The sequence below is a fragment of the Monodelphis domestica genome, chromosome 3 (genome assembly GCF_027887165.1).
Source record: "Monodelphis domestica isolate mMonDom1 chromosome 3, mMonDom1.pri, whole genome shotgun sequence".
In the NCBI taxonomy this organism is placed as follows: Eukaryota; Metazoa; Chordata; class Mammalia; order Didelphimorphia; family Didelphidae; genus Monodelphis; species Monodelphis domestica.
In genome coordinates this window covers 411,307,813-411,335,163 of record NC_077229.1, presented here as the reverse complement: position 1 = coordinate 411,335,163, position 27,351 = coordinate 411,307,813, and positions in this window count along the sequence as shown.

Sequence of the window (27,351 nt, the reverse complement as noted above, 5' to 3'; positions counted from 1 at the left end):
AAACCCGCTCTATCCACAAAGATTACAACTTATCTATAACTAGATACTCTCAGAGAGATATCTGAGGCACAGAGATGTTAAGTAGTAACTTGCCTGTAGTCACATAGCTAAAGCCAGAGGAAATAATTGAACAGATATCTTCTAGCACTCCATTTATTGGATAATTTATTGATTGAAGTCAATAGAAATGCCTGACTTTTAAGTAATGCCAAAAATACATTAAAGATGAGATAAAACATAATAAAATTCTATCAGTATTGATAAATAAACTCCTTTACATTAGAGCTAAGATCTGTGCTTTCTCTGGGATTCATATTATAATGAATATTGACATGCATAGAGAGTGGGTTAAGTGAATCAGCATACCCAGGAAGTAAGTTCTATCACTGGTTTTTTGCCCTGGATCATGTTCTCTGTTCATTTCTAATAATCAGGTTGTATTGTTTTTCGTGGTAAACTATAACTCATAAAAACTCTAAGTTTTCTTCTAACTTTCTCCCTTACTTACTATATCCAATCAACCTCCAAGTTCTGCCAAATTTTCCCATATTTTGTCTATATAAATCCTTCCCTTCTATTCCCATTCCAACTTGGCTCTTTAGCTGCTCAAAACAGAGCAACCACAATAAGCAGATCTTGGCCCCCAGCTGCCACCAGGTTAATCTGTAGGTCCACCTGGTTTGCCAGTCTGTTTGCTTGCCATTGCTAAAATTAAACTGGCAGAGCCAAGATGGGATACACTTCTAAAACATTGTTTGGATATGTTCAATGTACTATCATGTCATTCCTCTTATCAAAAACTTTCCCTAGTAACTTTTTTGCCTTGCTCAGTAATCATAGTAACAAGAGCAAACAACAATAATAATCTGCTTTTTAAGTAGTGCTTCGATTTTTGCAGAACATTTTATACATGTTCTCTCCTTTGGTCTTCATATAAATTCCCTCATTGGAGAATAGCTGGTCCTTATATTCTAGCTGGGAGGAACAGGAGAGTTCTCCCAAAGAAAGGTAGAGTTTGAACAGTGACTTAAATGGATGGACAGAAATTTTTAGCTGGAGTCAGGGTAGGGACAGCATTCCAGTTAGGGAAACAGAATGAACAAAGACTCACAAGTAGAGGAAACAAAGGTAACATTTAGGAGATGGTAAATAAATCAGTTTGATTGGATTGCAAAAGATAGCATATTGATTTTGAACTGGAAGTAACCTTTAAGATCACCCTAGCTGTATAGTTAAGGCAACAAATGCCCAGAGGTTAAAAGAATTGCCTGAACTTAAATTGGTTTAAAGTGGTAAAACTGATTTGAACATAGGCTCTCTGACTCCAAAATCAGTTAAATGGAGGAATAAAATGCAGAAGAGTACTATACGTAGGTAGGTGATATAATGCATAGAGTTCTAGATTTTTAAGTCAGAAAGACCTGAATTGAAGCTTGTCTCACACATTTACCAGCTCTAAGACCCTGAGCAAGTCACTTAATCTGTTTGCCTTAATTTTCTCATTTGTAAAGTGAGCTAGAGAAGGAAATGGCAAACCATTCCTATATCTTGAATAAGAAAACCCCACATATGGCTGCCAAGAGTTGGGCATGACTGAACTGAATGAACAGAAGGCAACCTTAATCTTTGGTTTCTTTGTATCCTTCAGGATATCCTGCAAATTGTAGCTAGTTAGTGAATCAACAGACATCTATTAAGCACTTTCTGTTGTGTCAGTCACTACTAAATGTTAGGGATATAAATAAATACAAAAAAAAAAGTCAGTTCCTGCCTTCTTAGGGTAAAATTTGAAATATAGCCATTGAAAGCAATTTTTCAAAAGTCACAGCCAGGACTAACTTACTGTTAGCAATACCCAATAGGTGATTGAAAAACTGTTACAATGGCGACTACACAAAGCAAAGAGCCACATAAAGACAACTGAGATTAATTAAAGGCGGTGTGATCCATTTTACAGACCACACATGAAAATCTGTCTCATTACTTTCTGATTATACCTTATTCTGTAAAGCTCTCTAAGTTGGAGTCACTGGGGGAAAAACTTGATCAGAGCTAATAAAAGCTCAGAATTATGCCGAAAGTATTACTTCTGGATGGAATAAGCATTTATTTTGAAGAAATACAGTTTTATTATATTCATGTCCACATGGTACTAGCTAATAAAGCATGCCTAAGCAGACTTCCTCAGGAGCTTGCTTAATGAATAGATAAAGTTTGCTTTTAATTGGCATGTCCATTGTTAGGATATAAGTAGATACAGCTAAGTGATCAAAATAGGCTGTTTTCTTAAATGGGCTAAACGTCACTCTTACTGTCTTGTTTACACTATTACTTTCCACAGCAAACTGATTTATCATAGATTGGATATAGAGGAAAACCAGCTTAATCCCTGTTGGAATTATAATAAATTTCAAATCACTGGTTCTGGCTTAATAAGCCTTTATCATACATTGAAAATGCTGAAACCGTCAAATAGATTCTTCATGCTGAGAGGGAGGCTTAAAATTATTTCAACAAAACATTTCAATTTAGAGGTGAGGAAAGAGGCGAAGAGTGGTAATACTACTTACCCAAAGTCACACAGCTGGTTAATGTCTGAACAAAGCCAAGATCAGACCTGGGTCTTCTAGATTCCCATCACGTGTTCCTTCTACTAAACTATAGCCACCACTTAATCTCAGTCATGAGAATTATTCTAAATTCTGTTGCTATTTCGGTGACCTTGGATGAGTCATTTAACTGTATAAAATAAGGATAATGTAGCTATTTGGAAAGCAGTTGGAGGCACTCTGATTAAAGATGCTATTAAAGTGACAAGTACCATTACAAATATAAATGGAAAAAAAGGAGACCAATACTTAATCATCCTGAATCTCATCTGCTCCCCTCAGCTTTATATGTGCGCTCTCCACATTAAGCAGTTACTGAGGAATGTAGAAGCATGAAAATTGGGCTGAAAATGATTACCCTTACTTGATACCTCCTGAGCAGAAGACAAATCAGGACCGTGTTATATATGTCATCGAATACTTCTGTCTAGTATTCTCTCTAGTTCTATATTCTAGGATCCTGAATCAAGAGATCCAGATTCAAGTTCAGGCTCTTGACACCTAAAAGTCATGGGACCCTGGCAAGACCCTAGCTCTGAGACTCACTTTTCTAAATTAGAAAATGTGGATGGTAATACCTGAACTATCTGGGTCAAGAAGAAGCATTTGGAGCAGTCACAAGCTAGAGGGTTGAATAAATTTCTATTTATTAATCACCTACTGTGTGCCAGACACAGTGAAAAGCACAGGGACACAGAAGTGACAGTTTCTGCTCTTAGGAACTTGTTTTCTAATGAGGGAACTAAAATGCAAATAACCACATTCAAATAGCCACATACCAGATAAATTGGAATCTTATAGGGAAAGCACTAGCATTAAGTAATTAAAATGAGCTCTCATTTGCTCTCTTTTTCCTAGGAAAATCCAATTAGACAATTCCATAAAATGAAAAATCAAAGGGAGAGTAAATAGTGGCTTGGGGAATTTTAGTCAGTGTAGACCAAACTCTCCATAGTTTAAATAAAAAGGGTTATTAAGTATCCTTTTGATTATCTTGCACTGTGGTTTTAGAGAGGTGACCAATATTCCTTCTTTTTAAAAATATAAAAATAAATAAAAACTGGGTGGGAACAGAATACCATGCTGAGCGTTTTTCCAGTTTCAGCCTTAGTCAACACAGTTATAACAAAGTTACACACATTTAATGATACACATAATTGTTCTTGTACTGTGTGCTAATTAGGCCTAAGTAGCAGGCAGTTCACAGAAATGACTGTAATTAGTATGACTTTGACATAGTCAAAATACTATTTTGGTTTTTTTTTCTCTTTTCTTTTTGTTTGTTCTGTAGTATATGCAGTCTCCATTGTGGTTGGAGTAGCAATAGTTCATGATTTATAGGCAGGGGTATGCTGGTAATTGTTTAACAATAGGCTATCCAAATAAATAAATAAATACATGTACAGGACACATCTTTAGCTCTAATCTCTATCATTAACATCCCCTCCATTACTGTCTTAAGACTAGACAATCAACAAGGCATTAAATCAAGCCCTGGTTTTTTGGATTCCCAACATGTAAATGCTCCCAGCTCTTTGAGCTGACTTCACCATACCCCTGATTGTAGATAGATTGTTAAGAGCCCATTGTGCTCTGTTTTGGTTTCATTTGTTTGGTCATAGAAATACTTGTTGGTTAAGGCAGGCATATTCTCAAGCCAGCTACAAAAGCCTATTTCATCCATAATGAAGTTCAGAAAATGCAATCATAAATTTTGAGCTAGGAAGTACCTTCAAGATCATCTCTCCAACTTATGTCTCCCCCATATTAGTCAGAAAAACTGAGGTGTAGAACCTTGCCCAAGGTTACACAGGCAGTAATATTTAGAAGCAGCAGCATTTGAACCAAGGTTGTCTTAATCAGGTTTAGTTTTTCTCTCTATCATGCCATGCTATTGCAAAAGAAGAAAAACAGAAATGAATTCCCTCCCCTTTTCCCAGACTCGGAATAATTCCTCTCTCCTACTTTACCACTATGACCCACCCCAAAGAACTTGTGTCTTCATATGCTCTAACCCTCCCCTTGTCCTGATCAATACACTATGTCTATGCCCACCTGACACTCAGAATGCTCATTACTTGGGGGCAGAGGCCACCACCCAAGTAGGTCAAAATTGTCTGGGAATCTGGTCTCAAGCCTGGTACATATAAGTTTTTCCTCCTTTTTGTATCTTCTTACCTTTCTCCACTTTTGAATGTTGAATTTAGCTTAAAGGTGGTTTGTTATTGATTGTTGTTTCGTTCATCCCCAACAACTCTTATAAGAGCTGGAGTAATATTTTTATCTGTGGAGTAGAGTAAGCAGGTTAGTCACAGTGGAAGGAAAGGCATAATGGCAGCCACTTTAATGTACATCTTTTATAATCCCATACTTATAAAAGTGGAAATGTTGATATTTTCCCTGATCATCTTTAAATAATTAAAATAGTCAACTTTATAATCCAGTCACTTTTTGACATGCCTCCCCCCCAAAAAAGTACACCTAAATTTAACCTTTTTATTTAGTCCAAATTTGGTTAAATCTGTAGCTCAAAAAATATTAGATTACATATTAATTCAAAGAAAAAGATATTAAATTAAGTGAAAAAGCAAGACAAATAAGGGTAAACATCTTTCCATATACATAGACACACATTTCTACAGATTATTGAACCCATCAGTGTGAGGGATAAAATTTCTCCTTGCAGTCATCAAGCTCCTAGGGTTATAACAGGTGAAATACCTCCATGACTCAAAAGCCTACGTTTTACTTCCCAACTAAACTGCTGATGTCATTTGCTGCTTCTTTACTAAACTATTGCAATCTGCTGCTTTTGCACTTAACTGCTTCCATTTGCTCTTTATCTACTGAATAGCTATAGCATCTTCCTCAAAAGGGAATGTTTACAACTCCTTTGGGAGACAGCCCATCTCTTAAACTATTTAAAATATTCCATGAGTAAAGACTAGAGCTACATTCACCTGGCCCACAAGAGTCCCTTAAATCAAATTTCAAATTTTGGACATGATCAGTTCCCCTTAGCAAGACTTCCCTTAAGCCTACTTGATACTGGTGTTGAAGAAAGTAAATTTTCATTTCCCATCATGCTTCTGGGAACTAGTATCAGTCATGAAAAATATTTGGAACTTAGTCTAGCATTGCTAGAAGCATGAAATAGAATTAGTGATCTTTGCCCTGCAATCCTATAGCTAGGAATCCACCCAGTAAACCCACCAAAGATTAAAATCATCATACCAACACTTCTACTACTACCACCACCACCACCACCACCACCATCTTCATCATTTCTCATTTCATGATACGTAAATGTTATAAAATAGGTGCTAGACTTTATTCACCAATCTCAGGGGTTTTTCCCTTATCAAGGAGAAGTAGATGAAATATGAACTCCTTTCCTAAACAACATGAGCATCTATAAAGAGGAAATGAACATAAATGAGCAGATTTATGACTAATAACTCTGGTGGGGTAAGCTGAGCTTTGTCCAAAGGTTCTAAATTATGAAAGATATTAATAGAAGTGTTATTCTTTAACCACATAGAAACCTAACTAAAGTTGGCATCTGGGATTGGCTTTTAGTTAACAATAATAGTTGTTCTAGAAAAATTGGAACAAATAAAAATAATTGTTCTAATTCATGAACTTCTCCTTAGTTTGGTTTCAACCTTTTCCCCTCTTGAGAAGGGGCAATCTCATGGTATCCTGGTATATCTTGCCCTTTGAGGGCTTGTGTCCTTCAAAATCTCCTGCTACCAGTTGTAAATATTTGATTGGATTCGAAGGTACCTGTTGTGTTTCTTGCCCCAGGCATCAGAACTGCTAGTTACAATTCAAACACTGAGGCTGGGTGCTCTAAGAAAGTAAATAGGGCAGTTCAGAAACATTAGAAACACACCTTAGCAACTTCAGAGCTGTGGCAGCATTGTGTATATTTATCTGGAAATGAACCCAGAGGGAAACTGTATAGAGAGACTTTTGATGTCCTGCATGTCTTGGAACCACTGTACCACTGAAAGGAATGATGACAGGGAGAACAGTTACCTTCCAATTCCCAGCAAACAACATTTAGAAAACTTCCCCCCCCCCACTACTGTGTAATCACTTTAAGAACAAGAACAAGATTGAGGGCAAGACCTCCCTCTCATATGCCCTCCCACTCCATTACACACATACACTCTATTCTTGTAGTTTCATCTATTTGATTTGCTGCCCAGTAGAGACCAAAAGAAATGACGTGTCAAAACAATTATCAAGATAACTGAATCCCAGAAAATCTCCTGTGATGACACTGTTTTGTATTTTTTATGTGCAGAAAGCTATAAATGGAGTTCTGTCAAGCACTCAATCTATTAATTAACAAGTATCTGTGGAAAGCCTATGCACCTGACCTCATGCTAGGTTCTCAGTTAGGGGTAGAAATGGTGGGAAGGAGCCATCCTGAACATCTTCTTCCCCAAGGATGTAGTGGAAAAGGTAACATCCCAGTGTCCAGAGAGCCATTCATCCAACCCAAAGATATTAATTTCCCTGCCTTCTAAATTCAGAGCATTTGGGGGGCAAGGAAGGAGAAGATATCTCATTAGTAGAGTTGGAAGTCCCTTGGGAAGCTAGGTTCCCTTAGGGCTGGGGCAGAGCCTGTGCCAATCCATAAGGACAGAATTTTCTGGAAAATATGAACTCCCTATCCTACTATCTTAAGAGATCTTTCAGATTTGCATCACAAAAAATAATCCATTAACAATATGCTCTTCAGCTTTTGTTTCCACCTTAGTAAAGAAAATGCAATGTAAGAGAGAGTTTTTGAGGTGCACGAAGGAGACCTAGGCTTTAATCCTTCCAGAAACTTGTACTAGTTGTGTAATGATCAGCAACACCCTCTCAGAGATAATAGGATTGTATATTTAGAATGGAAAGGAACCTGAGAGGTCTTCTAGTCCAAATTCATCATTTTAATCATTGTGTTACTCATAGGGTTATGGTGAGGGAAAATGCTTCTCAAATATTAAAGTGTTATATTAATGAGATTTATTCTTCTTATTATTATTTTTACTTATTTATTTTACATCTTTTTCTGTACCTAAAATCTTAGCCATGTCTCTGTCTGTTCCTTGTCAACTCTGACTACTCTAAAGTCCATACTCCATTCTTCTCTTGTCCTTTCCTCATCCTAAAATTCCCCTCCCTTGTCTTTGCTCTGCCACCTTGGTATTGATCTATTGCTATTCAATGTTCAACATACCTTAGAATTACCAAGTGCTGCTGCAATTATACTCTAAGACCTTACAGCTTGAGCCAACTACTGAAAACCAGTTGTCAATGCCTCCTAGTCTTCCCTCCTTAATCTAGGCAGTCTTTCTCTTTCTTAAAACGTATTATTCACCCCCCCCTTTTTTATTGTAATATAAGAAAATGATATCACAGTCCATGACTTGACCTCTTGTCCATAAAATATTTAAAGTCCCCAAAAGAGACATACAGAATATTGGATACTTTCTCTGTGGCACTGAAATATTAGTGAGAGATTATGGACCAGAAACATTCAGAATGAGGAGGCATGGAAGAGCTTCTGGCTGCATGAGTGGAGAGAGTACACATTGCAATAGAGTCCTGAATTTAGGGAAATAAAATTGAATAGAAGAAAGCCTTACATATCTAAGTACAGCAAAACTAGGTAACTTGGTCAAATTCATTACTCCCCACATACCATACCTCCCTCATTCAATTCCCAGAGTTTCTACCAGAATGAATACAAGAGCATATCCTTTAATCCTAAGGATTTTATTTCATTCCTTGTTCCTAACTAGACATGGCATAGGAAGCATGTTAGTGGATAATTCTATAACCTTTTAAACAATTTATCAACTGAGTTCTAAAAAATATATACATTTTTAAATCTTACATTCTTTCTTAGTAACAACTCAAAGACAGAAAGGCAAGGGCAAATGGAGGTTAAGTGACTTGCCCAGGGTCACACTGTTAGAATGTGTCCAAAGCCAGATTTGAACCAGGTCCTCCTGACTCCAGGTCTGGAATTCTATCCAGTGGCCATCTAACTACTCCAAAAAAATGTTTTTCAAGGTAGAAATATCTGAAGTGGAAAACAAGAGTCTCTGTTTACTTAATTCTTCAGCATAGCAGAGTACAGTCACATTTTTTTAAACCTAGCTCTCTTAATGAAAACCACTCATCTAATTTTTTTTCATTCAGTAACAACAACTTTGTCCCCACCTGTCAGAGATGGTTTAACCTTACCTCTATGATATTATCTCTTATATAATCCCTCCAATACATTCAAATGGAATTGTTCTTTGTTTCTGACTGATCTTGAGTCTATTTCTAGATACATTTCAATTCCCTTTATCTGGAATGCCCACTTTCTTTCCTTCCTTCCCATCCTTCCTCTACTGAAAGCTTAAGCTTTCTTCACATTTTATATGCTTGCTACCTTTTTACCTGAAATCTTCTGTGGTCAGAGAATTTTAGTTGGAAAGGATCTCAGTTCATCTAATCCAACTCATTCCCAAAGAAGAATATATCGGCTGTGAAGACTTCCTAGAATACATAGAATAGGCTAGAATAGAGGAGAATGGAATGGGATGGGATGGGATGGGATGGGATGGGATGGGATGGGATGGGATGGGATGGGATAGGCTAGGCCAGGATAGGATAGGATAGGATAGGATAGGATAACTGAGAAAACTAGCTAAATGTGAAAATGAAATAATATAATAGTCCCAATATATAGATAAGACTTGTGAACAACATTGTCCTCTCATTATCAGCCTATAACATTTCCCAAATGGTGCACATTGTTTCAACCTAGTCAAGATGATAAGTTAAGTAATTGTCCAATTGAAGGGATTGTTTTCAATCAACTTGAACCAGTGATGTCTTTCAATCCTCTTTTTCCTTTAAAAGCAAGTTCAAAGAGGTGGCAGGGAACAACATAAAGGTTGACCTGACTAAATTATCTGATATCTGGGTAGCTGTCTCATTTCAACAATACCTTTTACCTATGTAGGCATATCTTGACTACATTTCCTATTTTCATTTTCTTCACATGATAGAATTCAATAAGACAGATACATTTCTATTTCCACTGCCTATGCTAACAAAAACTGGTCAGACTAGGGCCTCATGAAAATGTATTTTGTTTTCTTGATGTTTAAGGTTACTCAGAATTGCAATCTTGCTCTGCTCTTTCGGTGAAATGAAATGATGTCCTTGGAACTCTCTTATCCTGATTTTTAAAATGCCATCAAAATGGAGAGGTAACATTTGTGTACAGGAAGGAAGGCTGGACTGAGTCAGAAGACTTTGGTCTAGCCATGTGATAACCTCAGATAAGACAATGTTTGGGGGATTTCAGTTTCTTCTTATATAAATTCATGATAATAATATCTTTCTTGCAAATTTCACAAGGTTGTAGTATAGACTGAGTTTATTTAAGTCAAAGCATTAGATACAGTCAAGGGAGTATCATTATTTCAATCTTCTCATCTTATCCAATGAAGTTCAAATAGAAATGGTCCTAGGAAAAGTTATTATTTTGTTATTATTATTTTATATTTAACATTCTAGAGATTTTGCTCATGTTTGGGTTCAAGGGTTAGGAGAGTTTGGGTTCAAAATTACAAATATTCCACCTATCAGAATACATGCTGCAATATAAAAGAATAGGAAGGAAAGGATGCAAATAAGGATTTATTAGGTTTCTGCTCCATGCCAGGCACTGTGCTAAGCATTTTATAAATATTATCTTATTTTTTCTTCAAAGCAACCTTGGAAGGTAGGAGTTAGAATAATCATTGTTTTACAGTTAAGGAAACTGAAACAAATAGAAGTTAAATGATTTGTGGGTCACATAGCTAGCAAGTGTTGAAGCTGGAATTGAAATCAGGTCTTACTAATTCCAGCTCTTTATCCCCTTCAATACCTAGCAGCCTTTCAATGCTGAAATAATCATGGTTAAAATGTTTAAACCCAGTCAGTAAAAGTGAACTGACATCATATTTCTGTTTTATGAGCAAGATTTGTAACCAGGACTTTTTGTTTGTTTGTTTGTTTGTTTTTAATACAGCCCAAGTACTATCAAGTGCTTAAAGAGGAAAATGCACAAATGTGCCATTAGTTTGAGGTATTGGGAAAGATAACCCTCTTTGTCATCTGAGCACCTCCTATTTTAACTAATTATCCAATGTAGATACTAAGCTTTGTTTTGTTGTTGTTGTTGTTGTTGTTGTTGTGTGTGTGTGTGTGTGTGTGTGTCTGTGTAAAGTATCCCAACATTAGCCAATGAGTATGCTAAATGAGTGAATGAATGAGAACTGACATACCAGAGACTCAAGCTATTACAACTACAGGTTCTATCCCAATTATAGTCACACTAAATCCAAATTTGAACTTTCAAGAAATGCCTGGAGCTTACTAAGAGATATACCATAGAAATGGCATTTTAACTTTCTTTTAAATCCGTAATCATTTCACAAAGTCAAGTTTTCACTTCTTTGGAATACAAAGGGGATATTTATATGACTAGAGTACAGCATATCTGTGTCACTTTAATAAAGAATGAATTCAGTTCAGCCAAAATTTATTTAATACCTACTGTATAATTAGCACTGTGTAAGCACTATGGGGATATATTGTGATATGGGGATATAATGTGATAATTCAGAGAGTACAGTGGAGATTCCAGCTAGTGCTGAAGTCAGGGAGACAGAAGTTCAAATATGACCTAAGATACTTACTAGCTAAACATCCCTGGGCAAGTCACTTAATCTCTGTTTGCCTCAGTTTCTTCATCTGTAAAATGTAGATAATGATAGCACCTACCACCTAGGATTGTTGTGAGGATCAAATAAAATAATAATTGTAAAAAATGCTTAAAAGAGCATTTGGAACTCACTACAATAGCAAATGTTAACAAAATCATCAGTGATGATGAAGATTTAGGATGGATTTTACATGACCATTGACTATGCCAAAATTTATTGATCTTGATAGAAAGGTCTTCCACTCTTCTAAGGGCATTTTCTAAATAATTAAATTCAAGTCAGTGTAAAAAAATTAGTCGAAAGAAATGCATAAAGTACTTGTCACATGAAGGTCACTATGCTAAACTCTGGGAATACAAAAATAGATATGATAAAGTTCCTGATGTCATTTTATTGTTGAATCATTTCAGTCATGTCTGATTCTTTATGAAACCATTTGGGATTTTCTTGGCAAAGACACTGAAGTAGCTTGGTATTTCCTTTTCCAGCTCATTTGAAAAATAGATGAGTAAATTGAGGCAGTTAAGTGACTTTTCCAGAGTCACTTAGCTACTAAGTGCCTGAGGCCAGGTTTCAACTCAGATATTCCTCACTCCAGGGTTGGCACTCTATCCCCTATGCCAGCCAGCTGCACTGGTATAAAGGACACAATTTAAGATGGAAAATTCCATAAAACATAAAAGGTTCCTACAATTGATTACGAAAGGTGCCAACTATGGTTCAAACTACAAATTGTTAATATAAAGGATGCTAGGATCCATTACAAAGGCATAATGTACACATACATTGCAAGACCAAATTAATGATGGATGACAAATGAACATATAGAAGATTCATTATTAGAAAACTCAACTACCAATTACATATGTCAATACAAATTAATGATGGTATGGGAATGCTTTGGTTGTCTTTGAATTTTGGGCCCTATTCTACTCCATAACTACTTCTCCAACCCAATACTTAGTCCTTTTTCTTGTTCTTGGCTGTCACCACTTGTCTCTGGAATGGATTCACATACTGCAGCCAAGCCTATAGGAATGAACTTCCTTCTCTTCTTTGGTCAGCTTTCTAGAAATAATATACAACTCTTCTTAAGTTGGGTCTTTGACTTACTCCATTTTGAAGATTCCAAAAGTTTCTAGAATAATTAGAGCTATTCTGAATCAAAAGCAGGCCTTTATTACCAGCATATTATAATTCACAGAGGAAGCAGACATTCTAGGGTATGAGGAAGCAGGGTCACAAAGGAAAGAATATAGATACATCTAAGTGACAGTCACTAGTAAGACAGGGATACAATCAGAATTTAGAAGGAACTATTTCCACAAGGTCTGGGCCTTGGATTTAGTGATCTTCACACTATGGTAGGAGAAAGTCAAGAATTATTGATCCAGTAAGAGTTGCCCTCCAGAACTGTTGGGCTAGATTATTTCAGGATTCTTCCTAGTCCAGCATGGGCTTTCCTCAGTCAGTTTCATACAACTTCTTGATGCAGAAGACAGACAGGTGTTTTTATAGGGAGGGTTTGCCTCTCCAGAGGCCATATGGTTCTCTACTTTAATGTCAATTAGGTGGTTGCCAATTAGATAGAAATCTGGAAGTTTAGGAGTTAAAATTCCCAGTAGATAAAGTCATAGATTTAGCATAGGCTATAGTTACTCTCTGATTGTCCAATTTACACTGGCATGCTGTATTCCCTGAATAATGGCTACTATATTATCTCATGGCACCAAGGGTAGCTCTTAGACATTAGAGAGGAAGTTGTTTTTCCAATGCTATAACTCACAAACTGCAACTGGTATGCTTCCTACAGACCCTTGATTATTAGTGTATGACAAGTAGTCAACCAGACAATTTGCTTTTAGAAAATGGTGTTTACTAAGGAGGTAGAATGACAGCTTAGTGTTTTATATATAAATACAGATACAGATATAGATAAAGATAGAGATACATACACATATATATACATATATATATATCCCTTCTCCTTCAAGTCTATAACATACTCTCCCATCTCTACATACACAGAGTTCAAGGGAAAATGGGATCAAACTTAGAAAGTACATGTGAAAAGGGGGTGAGTCATACATAGATAGTGAAAGTCCTTTTTCTTCCCTTCATGGAATTTTCATAATATTCCCCTTAATTATAGTATATGGTTTTTCTGCTGGGCTCCTCATAGATTCTTGAATATTCTTTCCCTTCTTTTTTTAAATTAAATTAATATTTTCCCCAAGTGCATGTGTAAAAGCTGTTTCCAACATTTGAAAAATAATTTTGTCTTGATTTCTCTCCTTCCTCCCCCACCATTGAAATATGATAAGCTATCCAATACCAATTTTATACTTGAATTCATATAAAAGATTTTCCCATATTAATCTTTTGGGGGAGAAAGTTAAAATAAAAAAATTTTAAAGTAAAAAAAGTTTGTTTGGATCTGTATTCAGACTCCATCAGTTCTTTCTCTAGAAGCAGATGGCATTTTTTTTTTAATCATGAAACTTTCGGGGTTGTTTTAGATCTTTGTATTGCTGAGAACAGCTGAGTTATTCACAGTTATTCCTCATACACTGTTGTTGTCATTGTATATACAGTGTTAACTTGTTTCTGCTTACTTGACTCTGCTTCAATTCATGTAAGTCTTTCCAGGTATTTCTGAGCTCCTTGTGCTCATCACTTCTTATAACACAAGAATATTCTATTAAAATCATATACTATAACTTACTCATTCCTCAATTGATAGGTATCCCTTCACTTTATTCCATGCCCCCACAAAAAGAGCTGTTTTAAATATTTTTGTACAAATAGGTCCTTTCTTTTTTGCTGTTTTTTTTTCTCTTTGGTATACAAACTTAGCAATAATATTACTGGGTCAAAGGGTGTGTAGTGTTTTATAATCTTTTGTGCATAGGTCAAAATTGCTTTCCAGAATGGCTGATGTTCATAAATCCCTCAATAGTGCATTAGTGTCCCTATACTCCCTCCAAGTCTTGTCATTTTCCTTTTCGGTCATAATAGTAAATCTGATAGGTATGGGGTGAAAGCTCAAAGTTGTTTTAATTTCATTTCTCTAATTAATAGTGATTTTGAGCTTCTTTTTTTGCATGACTATAGAGAGCTTTAATTACTTCATCTGAAAACTGCCTGTTCTTATCATTTGACCATTTCCTTCTCTCAACTTGTCAAGTTCATCCTCAGTTCCCTATGAAGACATTACTATTAGAACATGCTAATGAAAGCTTCTAGGATGGGGAAACCCAATATCCTCTAGACCCTTTGAATCTCATAAGATCCTTCTCCTGCTAAGGATGATAAAAGTGCAAGAATTTGGCTTGAGGTTTTCATCATTAAGTCACTAGATGCTCAAACCCTCAATTCCCAACCAGTTCACTCAGTTTATACAAAACCAACTAAATTAAGAAAATCTCATCACTAGAAAATTGGCCATTTAGTCAATAATTCTCAACCTTTTCTTATTACAGGAGCCACTTTTTAAAGTAAAAAAAAAATCTGTTTATCCCTTCATCATGGTAGTTGCATTATTAATATCCTTTTATTGATAAAGTACATGGTGACAAAAAAAAACGGTAAATTTGATTCTTATAGAAATAGGGCCTGGACCTGTGAATTCATTAGAATATGAGGAAAGTCACTCTATTAATGGATGTTAGGATGTTCTCTACGACTTTGATTTTAGTCTAAGAACAATTGGCAAATGTGAGATAAATACCTAGAGAACTGCAAAGATTAATGACTTTTCTACACAGCCATTTGTCAGAGCCAGGATTTGGAGTTAGGTCTTTCAGGCTTTGAGGCCAGATTTCAATCCACTATATCATAATATTATATATTCATCAGGGATATAATCCTGAGTATAATGGCACAAACGTAGGACAAAGGTCATCAGCTTTAGCCTGCCCACATCAATGTTGCTAAAAGCCTCCATGAGCAAGGCTTTCCTACTAGCTGCCAAGGGTATGACATGACTTGATAGAATTTTACTTGTATCAACCCAGATAACAAGGAACCCCAACTGATATGGTAAAGAGTGAAGTTAAAAATAAAGATCCATTAAAGGGCCTCTTTGTGTACTTACCAGTTATAGCTGTTGACCTGCCTAACCAAAGACCTATAAATGTTCTGATTATCCTTGCAGAACATGGCTTGGTAGTCTCACTAAAGGGAAAAGATATCACCTCAGGGGAAGAAGATATCTCAGCATCAGCAAATTGCAACAGTTCTTTGGCAAAGAAACAACAAATACACATTTCATGATGGGGATTTAGAAGCAGAAGTAGAAGCTGCTGGGAGGCCAAAAGATAAATGATGCATCCAATTTTACTGAGTTGCTCAGGGGAATTCCAGGGGTGGAGCCAAGATGGTGGAGTAATCTTCAGCAACTCTGTGCCACCATGATAATCCTATCTGATCAAGATTAAAATATTGCCACACAAAGAAATAATAAACTGGAGGAATTCCATGTGAACTGGAACAACCTCCAGGAATTGATGCAGAGTGAAAGAAGCAGAACCAGGAGAAAATTGTACACAGAGACTGATACACTGTGGTACAATCAAATGTAATAGTCTTCTCTGCTAGCAGCAATACAATGATCCAGAACATTTCTGAAGGACTTATGAGAAAGAACACTATCCACATTCAGAGAAGAATCTGTGGGAGAAGAAACACAGAAGAAAAATAACTGCTTGATCACATGGGTCGATGGGGATATGATTGGGGTTATAAACCCTAAATGATCACCCTAATGCAAATATCAATAATAAGGAAATAGGTCTTGACCAAAGACACATGTAAAACCCAGTGGAATTGTGCATCAGATGGGGAGGGAATTGAGAGGAGGGGAGAGAAAGAACATGCTTTTTGTAATCCTGGGGAAATGCTCTAAATTAATCCAATAAAGTTTTTTAAATAAAAATTATTAAAATATTTAAATTATTAAATCATTAAATTAAACTATAAAAATTATTAAATAAATAAATGACAGATTGCCACAAAACAGAGGAGTGAAAGACCAACAAGGAGACAGAGTGACACAACTTTCATGAAAAGAAAAACCCAAAAGGTAAACAATGATTTACTCAAGGAACATTTCCTGAAAGCAGAAATTCATGGGAGGTTGTATTTCTTTGTATAAGAGTGAAGGAAAGATTTTCCATTATTATTTACTTTGCTATTCTATTCTAATTAAAAACTTTGCTATTTCATTTGTGGCTCTTTTATGATCTTGCTGTTAGAGAGTATAGTGGATAGGCATTGAAGTTATATTTAAATAATTCTGATTACCTAAAACATCCTGTATAGTACCTATGAAGTGAGGGGTTCCAGAGTCATATGTCATCTGTGCTACATTTATAACCCTTTTTACGTCCTCAGATTTCTAAATCTCATTCCCATTTTCTTAACAAAATCTGAAATACATTTTTTTCAGTAAAATTCATTACATCTGAGCATAAATTAAAGATAATATGACAGTTTTCCTGAGGGCATGGAAGGGAAAGTGTTCATTTCAAACTTTGCTTCTAATTTATGGAATGAAGAGATTGTGCTCTTTTTTTTCCCTTGATAAAGGAATTCTAGGCATTAATGAGCAGTTGGGAGAAACGTTTTCTTTTAAAGTCAGTAACCTTTTATACCTATATCCAATCTAGATAACCATAGACAAAAACACTCAATGATATATATTGGAATTCTGCCAATAATAAATCCTACGAGAAAAAAATCAACTCTAAAACTCCTTAGCAGCCTCTGTGCCTTGGGCCCTTCCTTCTCTTTGGTAGGAAAAGTTGGAGAATGGGTGCCTGAGAGATCTTCCCAGATTTTCCATTACTTATGCATGACCCCCAGAGAATTCTTCTCCTCATTTCCCATGTAGGTGCTCTCCTGGACTTCATGATTTCCAGAAACTCAATATTCTACAAGATGATTCCCTCAGATCACTTCCTACCCTGGCTACAGGACTCTGACATGCTCATTCACAGGTTATACCCCACAGACTTTTCACCTTTTTTTCATGTTGGTCTTCCCTGATTAGGTTTTGAGGTCCTGGAAGGCAGGGGTTATCTTATGTTTTTGTTTTTGTTTGTTGTTTTTTAATCCCCAGTGCTTAACAATGCCTAGTATACAGAACACACTTTATAAAATTGCCCTGTACAGACTCCAAGGGACCTTCAAATATAATCTATTTGTGCAAATTTCATAGATATGATACTTTCAGAAACTTGTATCTTTGCATACATTACATTAAAGTTACATGATATTTTTGAAAGAACACTGGTTTCTAATCCTGACTCTACTACTGTTTCCTAAAATCCTTTTCACCTCAAACATTCTTTATCTGCCACAGTAATAGTTGAATTTTTTTATAAGTTCTCATTCCTAACCCCCCTCACTTTATGCTAAACATTTCAATGAATAAAATTAAAAAGTTTATGTTACAGATATTCCCAAATACATGAATATTTAGCATGATGTAGGCCAAAACCCACATATGAGTTTATGCTTTCAACTTTCATAAAAATGTGTGCATAGACAGTCTTTCCATGTAGGGATTGGGAGATGAGTTAAAAGAATTGTCTGTATAACCCAGAATTGTCGAGCTTGGTAAAGGGGTGGAGAGTCCATGAATTCACTTTTGAGAAGTACACATTTTCTCTATTTTTCGCTAACCGTTGAGTACATCAGATAATAGTTCTTCATTTTGCCTACACAGACATTACTTAAGGTTGTGTTTATATGAGTTCTCTGAATCTTTTTAGTGATTCAGTCATATCTTTTGGCTTTTTTTAACTATACAGGTTATCATATTATCTGTATGGTTGACCTAATTTGGTCAAATACTAAAATAACTTTTTTTTTAATCAAGATTTTTCATTGTATTGGACTTGGGCTATTATTCCCACACAAACAGGAGTTTTATTCCTAGTTACCATGAATATAGAAGTGTCACTGGAGAACTGTGAGATGTTGGAACTAACAGGGTCTTAGCAAATTGAATCTCTTTACAGAAATGTAAATCAAGACTCGGAGAGGTGAAATTACTTGTCCAAGATTACATCTTTAATTATTGCCAATCTTTACCAATTATTTTAACCATCTGTAAAATTCATGCCTGAAGTTAAAAAAATGCTTTTCACATTATAAGGGGAAAAGCATAGAAATAGTGTGAACAGGTTGGAACTCAGCATTCTTCTAAGTTATTTTTTCATACAATGTAACCTCATTTCAAAATTATCTGTTCATAATTAGCTTGGAAATGTTTCCTAGGTAAATTATTTAGAAAAAGTGTTTTCATAAAGACTTAGAACTTTTCATTCAGGCCTACGTTCTATGTAACCCCTGCATATATTTTGAGAATTCAGAATAAGTAAAGGTTTTTCTTACTCTTATCACAGTTGGTTCTATACCAGCTTTAATGCATGATGGTGTTATAAGAGGCTTTAAAGGATTTATGTATGATATGACCAAGAAACATTTGAATCCATCTTTTAATGAATGATGTCAGAACAAGTGTTGACTGCATTTTAATTTTATATTCTCTAAATGCCAAAGATATTTTAAGTGATACATACAGCAGCTTTGGAAGAATCATCTACATCATGATAAAAAAAAAAAACCAACACAGAGAGCATTGATATAGGTCACTGGATAGACACTAATCAACAACCAACAAACATTTACTGAGTACCCACTATGTTCAAGCCACTGCACTGTGATATCACCTCTTGGTAGCTTTACTATTTGCCTGTCTACTCCTCACTCTTCCTGTCAGATTTTTATCAAAATACTCTTGCCTAACTGGGTGTACCAAAAGGATCTGTCCTTGATTCCCTGATGTCTTGGTAATCTCTCCTGCTCACCTGGGTTTCATTAATATCTCTATATAGATGACTTCAAAAAATTATATATTTATCCATAATCTTTCTCCTTAGCCTCAGTCACAATTACCAACTCTCTTTTAGGTATTTGCCTCCCCTTCCCTGTCACGAATAAGGAGGTTTGGGGAGATCTTTTATTTATTTTAACAATCATTTTTTTAAAATATCGAGTTACAAATTCTTTCCCTCTCTACTGCTCTTCTTCCACCCATTGAGAAGGCGAGCAATATGATATCAATCATACATATAAAGTCATTCAGAACCCATTTTCAGATTAGCCATGTTCCAAAATCAAAGAAAAAAAGAAACAAAGAGAAGAAAAGAAAAGTATGCCTCAGTCTGCACTCAGAATTCATCCATTCTTCCTCTGGAGGAGTATAGCATTCTTCATCATGAATTCCTTGGAATTGTCTTGAATCGTTGGCTAGATCAGAATATATGTTTTCCAAAATTAATCATTCTTAGAATATTGCTGTTACTATATACAATCAATGTTCTCTTACTTCTGCTCACTTCACTTTTTAACCATTCATATGTTTTTCTAGGTTTTTCTGAAACCATTTTGCTCATCATTTCTTACAGCACACTAGTATTCCATCACCATATAGCCCAAGTTATTCAGCCATTCTCTGGGCAATGAGCATTACTGGACATATATAAGCATCTCAAATTCAATACATCACAATCATAAATCACTATCTTCCCACTAAGCCACTCTTCTACATAACTTTTCTTTTCTGTTGAGGGCACTGCTATCCTTCCAGTTAGGAAGGTTCACAGTTTTGAAATCATCATCACTTCTTCACTTCCCTTTTTCTCATGTCCAATTGAGGATTCTATCTCAACAATGCTTTGCAATTGTTCTGGTTTTTTTTTTTTTTATGTATCATCTTCTCACCTGGAATAATTCCTTATTTGGCCTTTGTGCCTCAAAATTCTTTTCTCTCTAATCCATCTTCCATATATTTAGCAGATGATAGTCCTAAAGTGAACATGCCATTCCTCTGCTCATTAAATTCTAGTAGCTTGCTATCATATCCAGGATGAAATACAAACTCTGACATTTAAGGCCCTTCAGAATTTGGTACCTGACTACCTTTCAGGCTTATTGCACATTATTCCTCACCATATATTACCATGTTCCACATAAATTGGCCTACTTGCTCTTCCTCACCCATGATATTTTATCTCCCATTTCCATGCTTATACACCAACTATTCTTTATACCTAGAATTCACTTTGTCCTTTAGAATCCTTGACTTCTTTCAAAGATCAGATTGCAAAAACAACTCTATGGGAGAGTTTTCCTGCTCCTCCACTACAAGGACTTCCACACACCCAATGAAATTAACTTGCATTTACTCTGCATATATTTAAATTGCTTATTTTTATGGACTTATATTCAAAATTTTCAATGATTAAGTAGAAACTCCTTGAGGGCAAAATCTCCTTTTTTTTTTTCTTTGTCCCCTCAGAGTCTAGCCCAAAGCCTGGCACAGAGTAGACATTTAATAACTGTTTATTGATTGATTGATTCACTGATCAGGACCTATTGAAGATGTATTGAGGGTTAGGGTGCTTAAACTCATTTTTTCTCTCTACTTCCCGTCCTGTATCTAGTCACTTCATAAGTCTTGTGATTTCTTGCTTTCATCTTCTCTCTACTCACAGAGGCAAACTTGTAGTATGGATCCTCATTTCCCCTTGCCTAACGATTGCAATATCCTACTAATTGGTCTTTCTGCCTCCCTTCTCTTCCCTCACCAACCCCTCTTCCAGTTCCCTCTTGCCATTTCTTATTGCACATTTAACTGCCCAAAAGAGAGAAGCTTAAGTCCTAAAAAGGAGCAATGGAAAAAAGATTAAGAGCCAAGGATAAAACTGGGAAAACTGGGTCTCAATCACCAGTGAGTAAAAGATAGATCTGAAGAAGTTGCAGAACTACTATTATTACAGGGCAGCCAGTGGCACGATTGTGTGCTGGGTCTGAAGTCAGGAAGACTTATCTTCATGAGTTTAAATTTAGCCTCAGACACTCACTCAGTTGTATGACCCCAGATAATTCACTTAAAATTGTTTGTCTCAGTTTCCTCATCTGTAAAGTAAGCTGGAAAAGGAAGAGGTGGACCACTTCAATATCTTTGCCAAGAAAATCCCAAATGGAGTCACAGAGTTGGACAGGACTGAAAACAACTAAACAAATTTGTGATTCCAGATCCAGCACCTTATTCAGTATGCTATAGTAGGGAACAATTTAGAATAAGGTAATAAAAACAACTTAAAGAGATGATTATAAAATTATATAAGTCAAAAGAGGCCAAGAAATCAAAAAGGAAAAGCAATGTCAGCAATGAAAACAGCAAGGAAAACCAACCTCAAGACAATTTTTTACAGGATTCAGAAACAGAAATGATCATTATTAGGATGAAAGAAAAGGGAAGACAAGCAGATTTATGGGGGAGGGGGGAATTCACAGTGAAGATAATTTAAATAAAAATAACAGTGAAAATGAAACTAAGTGCTATATAACAATTGAGCCTATTCCCAAAGAAGAAATGCACTTCTCCGCTATCTTTGTAGAGGTGAGAACTACCAATATGGAACATCACACATATTATCAGATCTATTTGATACGGCTAGTTTTGCTTATCTACATTTTTATCTCTTTTTTAAAATTCTCTGATACAGGAAGGAGTGAGACATCTGAATATATAATGATAAAAAACCAGAAAGAAATATTAAAAAAAATTAAGTCCAGGAAATTATTGGTTGAAAAGCATGTTGACATAGCTATGTGACTAGTGGAGTACCAAGGAGAACCCCTTCATTGCATTTTTGTTGACCTCAGCCTGGATACCCAGGGTAGTTGTTTTCCTAAATCATAATTCAAACACATAGCCTCTGTCTTTAGATACATCTACAAATGTATGTTAAAACATTCTACTTCTTTATTTTCATTATCATAAAATCATAAATTTAGACCTAGAAGGAATCTTAGAGATTAATAGATCAAAACTCTAATTTGGTTAGAATGTTGAAAAAACTGAGGTACAGAGAATGTGAAGGTGTTAAATAGGTTACTCAGGGTCACGCAGGTAGGCGATGGCAAAATCCAGATTTAAAACCAGATCCTCTGACTTAAAGGTCTTTTCACACCACCACACAGTGAAATCCCCTTTGAAAACCATTTCAATTAAATGACTCAGATTTCAAGTCTTGTAGGTACTGTGAGGATTACAAAGATTTTTACTCTCCAGAAGGTTTTAGTCTGAGTGGAGAGGTGAGACTAATGTCTACAAAACCTGTTAAGAATGAAGAGAGGACTGTATTATTAATGTTAAGGTTTGTGTTCAGTTTTACAGGTGCCGTAGCAGTATGTAGCAGAGTAGCGGAGAGCTAGCCTTGGGCATGAGTTGCATAGACTGGTTTTGTTATGTCCCGTATCTCAGACTGATGTCAGAGAACCATTCAACAGAACTATTTTCTTGAACTTTCACGTTAAGTTTTGGCATGGTGACTGACATTTTGACTCATAGATGTTTACAAAGAAAAACAGCATATTTCACCAAAGATTTTTTTTCCCTGAAATGTCTCTTTTCTTTGGGTCTATTTCAGCTCTGTCAGGCTTGAGGGCCATCACAACAGAAGAAACTATGTTTTGCTATAATTCAAAGCCCCAGAGGCATGGCATCCAAAAATCACAATGCAGTGCTGGAAATAATGACTTACCAGTACTGACCTGTCCAATTCCCTCTGGAATATGACCTTATGAATAACTTCCAGAAAGAACTTGACAGCCCTCTCTGAATGCTGGCAAAAGGTAAGTATGCTGGGAATTATTTTGATATGCAGTTTACACTTTCTGAAGCACCTTTCTTCATTAATTCTACATGAAGACATGAATGAGCCTATTTTCTCTCTGTCATGCTAAAGACATGAGCAACATGGGACAAGGCTATCAAGGAAGGATGGGGGAAGGGCAATTAATATGGAGAAAAAGGACAGATAGTATTGATCAGCACAGGTACTGAAAGTCAGATAAGATAGGAAGAAATAGGCAAGTACTGTAGCTCAAGAAGTCATTCCAGTGTCCAGGAAGTCAGACAGTCAACAAGTTGTTTAATTGTGAAAATTCTATTGATATTTGCCCTGTTTTATACTGCCTAATAAATGTAATCGTTCCCAGGACAATTAGAGTTGACATGCCCAGGAGGATATTGAATACCTAGAGATGAATTCTGCTCATGTTTAAATGAAACATGCAAAGATTCTCTGATTATCTCACATTCTATTCCAGGTTTACAAGATAAATGGCCTCCTCGCTCCACATTTCTTCCAACCCAGTAAGAAAAATGGTTCCTTCTCTGAGAATTATTTTAACCCATAGAAAGCTGAAATATAACTATTGTTAGAAAATAAATTACCATAACAAAGCTTCAATGGAAAATACATAGTCACATTTGTATATCCAGGGTCACCATTGCCAGGATTACCTTCTCTTCTCTCAGAACTCTTTCTCTTGTTAGAATTCTCTACTCCCATGAATTTGGTAACCACCTATATGTAGATTTTGCCCAATTCTATGGTTCTAGCACTAAACTCTTTTTTGAACAGGAGTCCTTGCCTTCTAATGCCTAAAAAAATTCTCTGCTACTATTATTCCTTCAAGCTCAATATACACAATATTGAATTCATCATCTTCCTCTTAATATTAATTCCACCATCACTCCCTCCTTTACTGTGGCTCCCTAAAGACACTGAACAATTTGAAAACATTATTGGGTACAACTTTAATCTCCAATCTCCACTAAATCCATTGAGGGTGATGGTCAATGCAAGTTCAAATCCCAACTCATTTTGTAAGGAATTATAAAATAGCAAACACTACCCTCAAACAAATTTCCTCTTACTTGTCAACTTTTATCTCAATCCTTTGCCATTCTACCTCTTAATATGAGGTTTAAGATTAATCTTCTCAATAAAAAACATATAAGACCTCCCAGCTCCCATTCCCTTCAGGTAACTTGGGCTTTCTGCTTTGAAAGAGAAGATAGGAGGCAGCTAGGTGGCTCAGTAGATTGAAAGCAAAGCTTAAGAGATGGGAAGTCCTGGGTTCAAATGTGGTCTGAGACACTTCCTAGTTGTGTGACTTTGGACAAGTCCTGTAATCTCCATTGCCTAACCCTTATCACTCTTCTGCTTTGGAACTGATATACTGTATTGATTCCAAGATGAAAGGTAAGGAAAAAAGAAAGAAAGAAAGAAAGAAAGAAAGAAAGAGAGAGAGAGAGAGAGAGAGAGAGAGAGAGAGAGAGAGAGAGAGAGAGAGAGAGAGAGAGAGAGAGAGAGAGGGAGGGAGGGAGGGAGGAAGGGAGGGAGAGAGGGAGGAAGGGAGGGAGAGAGGGAGGAAGGAACGAACGAAAGAGAATCAGTAAGCTCCATAAAAATGCATGCAAGTTTTCTTTTTTACTGTATTTTCTCCTCAAAAGTTTCACTTGTGAATACTGCCTTTCTTAATCTACTCCCCCATGCCCCATATCATAACCCTCTTAGTCCCTTCATGGATTTCAAAATACACTTTATATCTATATCTATATACATATATATATATATTCAATACAATAAAAATGTATTAAATGCCTAATATGTTTCAGACACTGTTCTAAGTATTGAAGATATAATTAATAAAAAGAAAGACAATTTCTGCTCTAAAGGAACACCTGGTCTCCATCATACTCCTTCCCCTGGTAGGGTCCTTGATTCTTTGTTGCTGTGACCTCGCTCTCATGGAACTGGATAATATGTAACAGAACTGCCAAATGTTACCCAATTCTGCAGCCAGGGCTAGGATAGGAGTTCCCTGGAATCTCCCTATTATCTGATGTTCAGTCACCTGACTGTCTTTGAGTGCTGAATGCTCCTGGTTCCTCTATTATTGCTGTTGCTGCTACTGCTATCTCCAAGGCTTACAGCCATTCTGTATTCTCAGCTAGCTAATACCCCAGAGTCTATACAAATTTTGGCCCAGTTTAACATGTATTTGTTTTTTCTTCCAGGTATGTGCATTAATGAATGAGTTCTCTAAATTGTCCATGTAGTTACATGTCATAGTTTGGACAATAGATAATCTTCATCCACTTAGTTTTCCTGTATAGATAATGAAGTTAAACTCAAGTAATTATGCATCTTATTTTTAAAAAGCTTCTTCCACATTTGGATGCTTAATGTAATCATCATTTTATCATGTGGCGCCTCATCTATAGGAAAGACCTTGTCCAATTGCAGTGTGTATTGGATATCCTCCATTATGACTGCAAAACCTTTGGTGAGCATGCATCTCTCTAGTCTACACCTCACTTGATAGTAGTAAGCAAATGATTTTTGAGATATCTTTGCCATAAAGATCTCTCAAAATCTAATGATCTTTTCTCAATCCACATTCTCCTTGATCTCTCTGTAGTCTGGGACACTGTTTAGAGTACCTTCTCCTTTTTAATACTTTCTCCTCTCTGTTTTGGGGACATTACTCTCACCAGGTTCTCCTCTTAACCTTTCTGTACTCTTTTGTTGTCTCATTTGCTGTAAATTCCTTCAGAGTATAGATTTTAACCCTGGATATCCTTAGGGTTCTGATCTCAGTTCCCGTCTCTCAACTCATTCCCCACATACTAATTTACTTCATGGCCTTATCAGATAAGGTCTTTCTCTAAGTTTTCTTCCTGATTACCTATATTGCCTTTTAGTCTCAATATTTTTTGTGGCAATAATGCTAATGACTTTCTACCATTCATATATAAACAGCAGACATAAAGTTACTTACTAATTATTTGACCCTTCGAGCAATAAAATGTTGTAGCATATATATGAGATTCTTTGTGGAATAAGAGCCTTTAAAGTGACATTCTGTTACACAATATTTTTTTCATGCTTAAGCACTATGTAAGCAGCTAGATTGCTCAGTGGATTGAGAGCCAGACCTAGAGATGGGAAGTCTTAGGTTCAAATATGACCTGAGACGCTTCCCAGCTATGTGACCCTGGGCAAGTCACTTAACCCCCATTGCCTGGCACTTAACACTCTTCTGCTTTGGGACCAATACATAGTGTTGATTCTAAGGCACTTAAATTTGAAATAAGAAAAAACTTAAAAATTATAGCTAACCAAAGTGGAATGGGCTCACTGGAGAGGTGGTTGATTATCACTAAAAAGCTTTAACCAAAAGCTTAAGGACCACTAAACAATTATAATGTAAAGTTAATTATTTTTCAGTTATAGATGGAATGAAGTAGTCTGTGAAGTCTCTGACAACTTTTAGATTCATTAGCACCTATCTAAGTGGTACAGCAGAGGGAGTATCAGGCCTAGAATCAGGAAGACTCATGTTCTTATCCACAAATCTGGCCTCAGAAACTATCTGTGATCCTGGTCAAGTCACTTCACTCTGTCAGCTTCAGTTTCTCATCTGTAAGATGAGCTAGAGAAGGAAATAGCAAACCACTCCAGTATCTTTGGCAAGAAAACCCTAAACAAAGAGTTGGATACAATGAAAATAACTGAACAGCAACAAATACCATTTTTTTACTCACTGAACCTTTCTGTAAATTACATAAAAATAAATATGCATTCTGCTATAGAATTTCATTGGCAAAAGTCTACCAGTTGTCTTTTCATAACCTTCAAGAATCCTCTCAATGTTTTTGTATATTAAGCTCATAGAGATTTTCACCATTAGAAGCTTTCAGGTGGAAGATTGGATACCTCTCTGTCAGAGACATTAGAGAAGGGATTCCTATATTGAATGAAAGGCTGTAATGAAACATCTATAAGGTCCTTTCTAGCTCAAGGTTCTGCGATATCCCTACTAATGAACATAATTAGCTTTTATTAAGTTGTCAGAGAATATTTTGACTTCTATATAATTTCTTTGATTTATTCTACGGGGTAAAATAAGAACAAATAAACATTCCAGTAAAACTTCACTTAGCTGGGACCTAGCGAGCTAGGGCATAAAATTGTCTTACTAGAATTATTACTAAGTCAAATCAGAAGATCTGGGTTCTCAATATCATT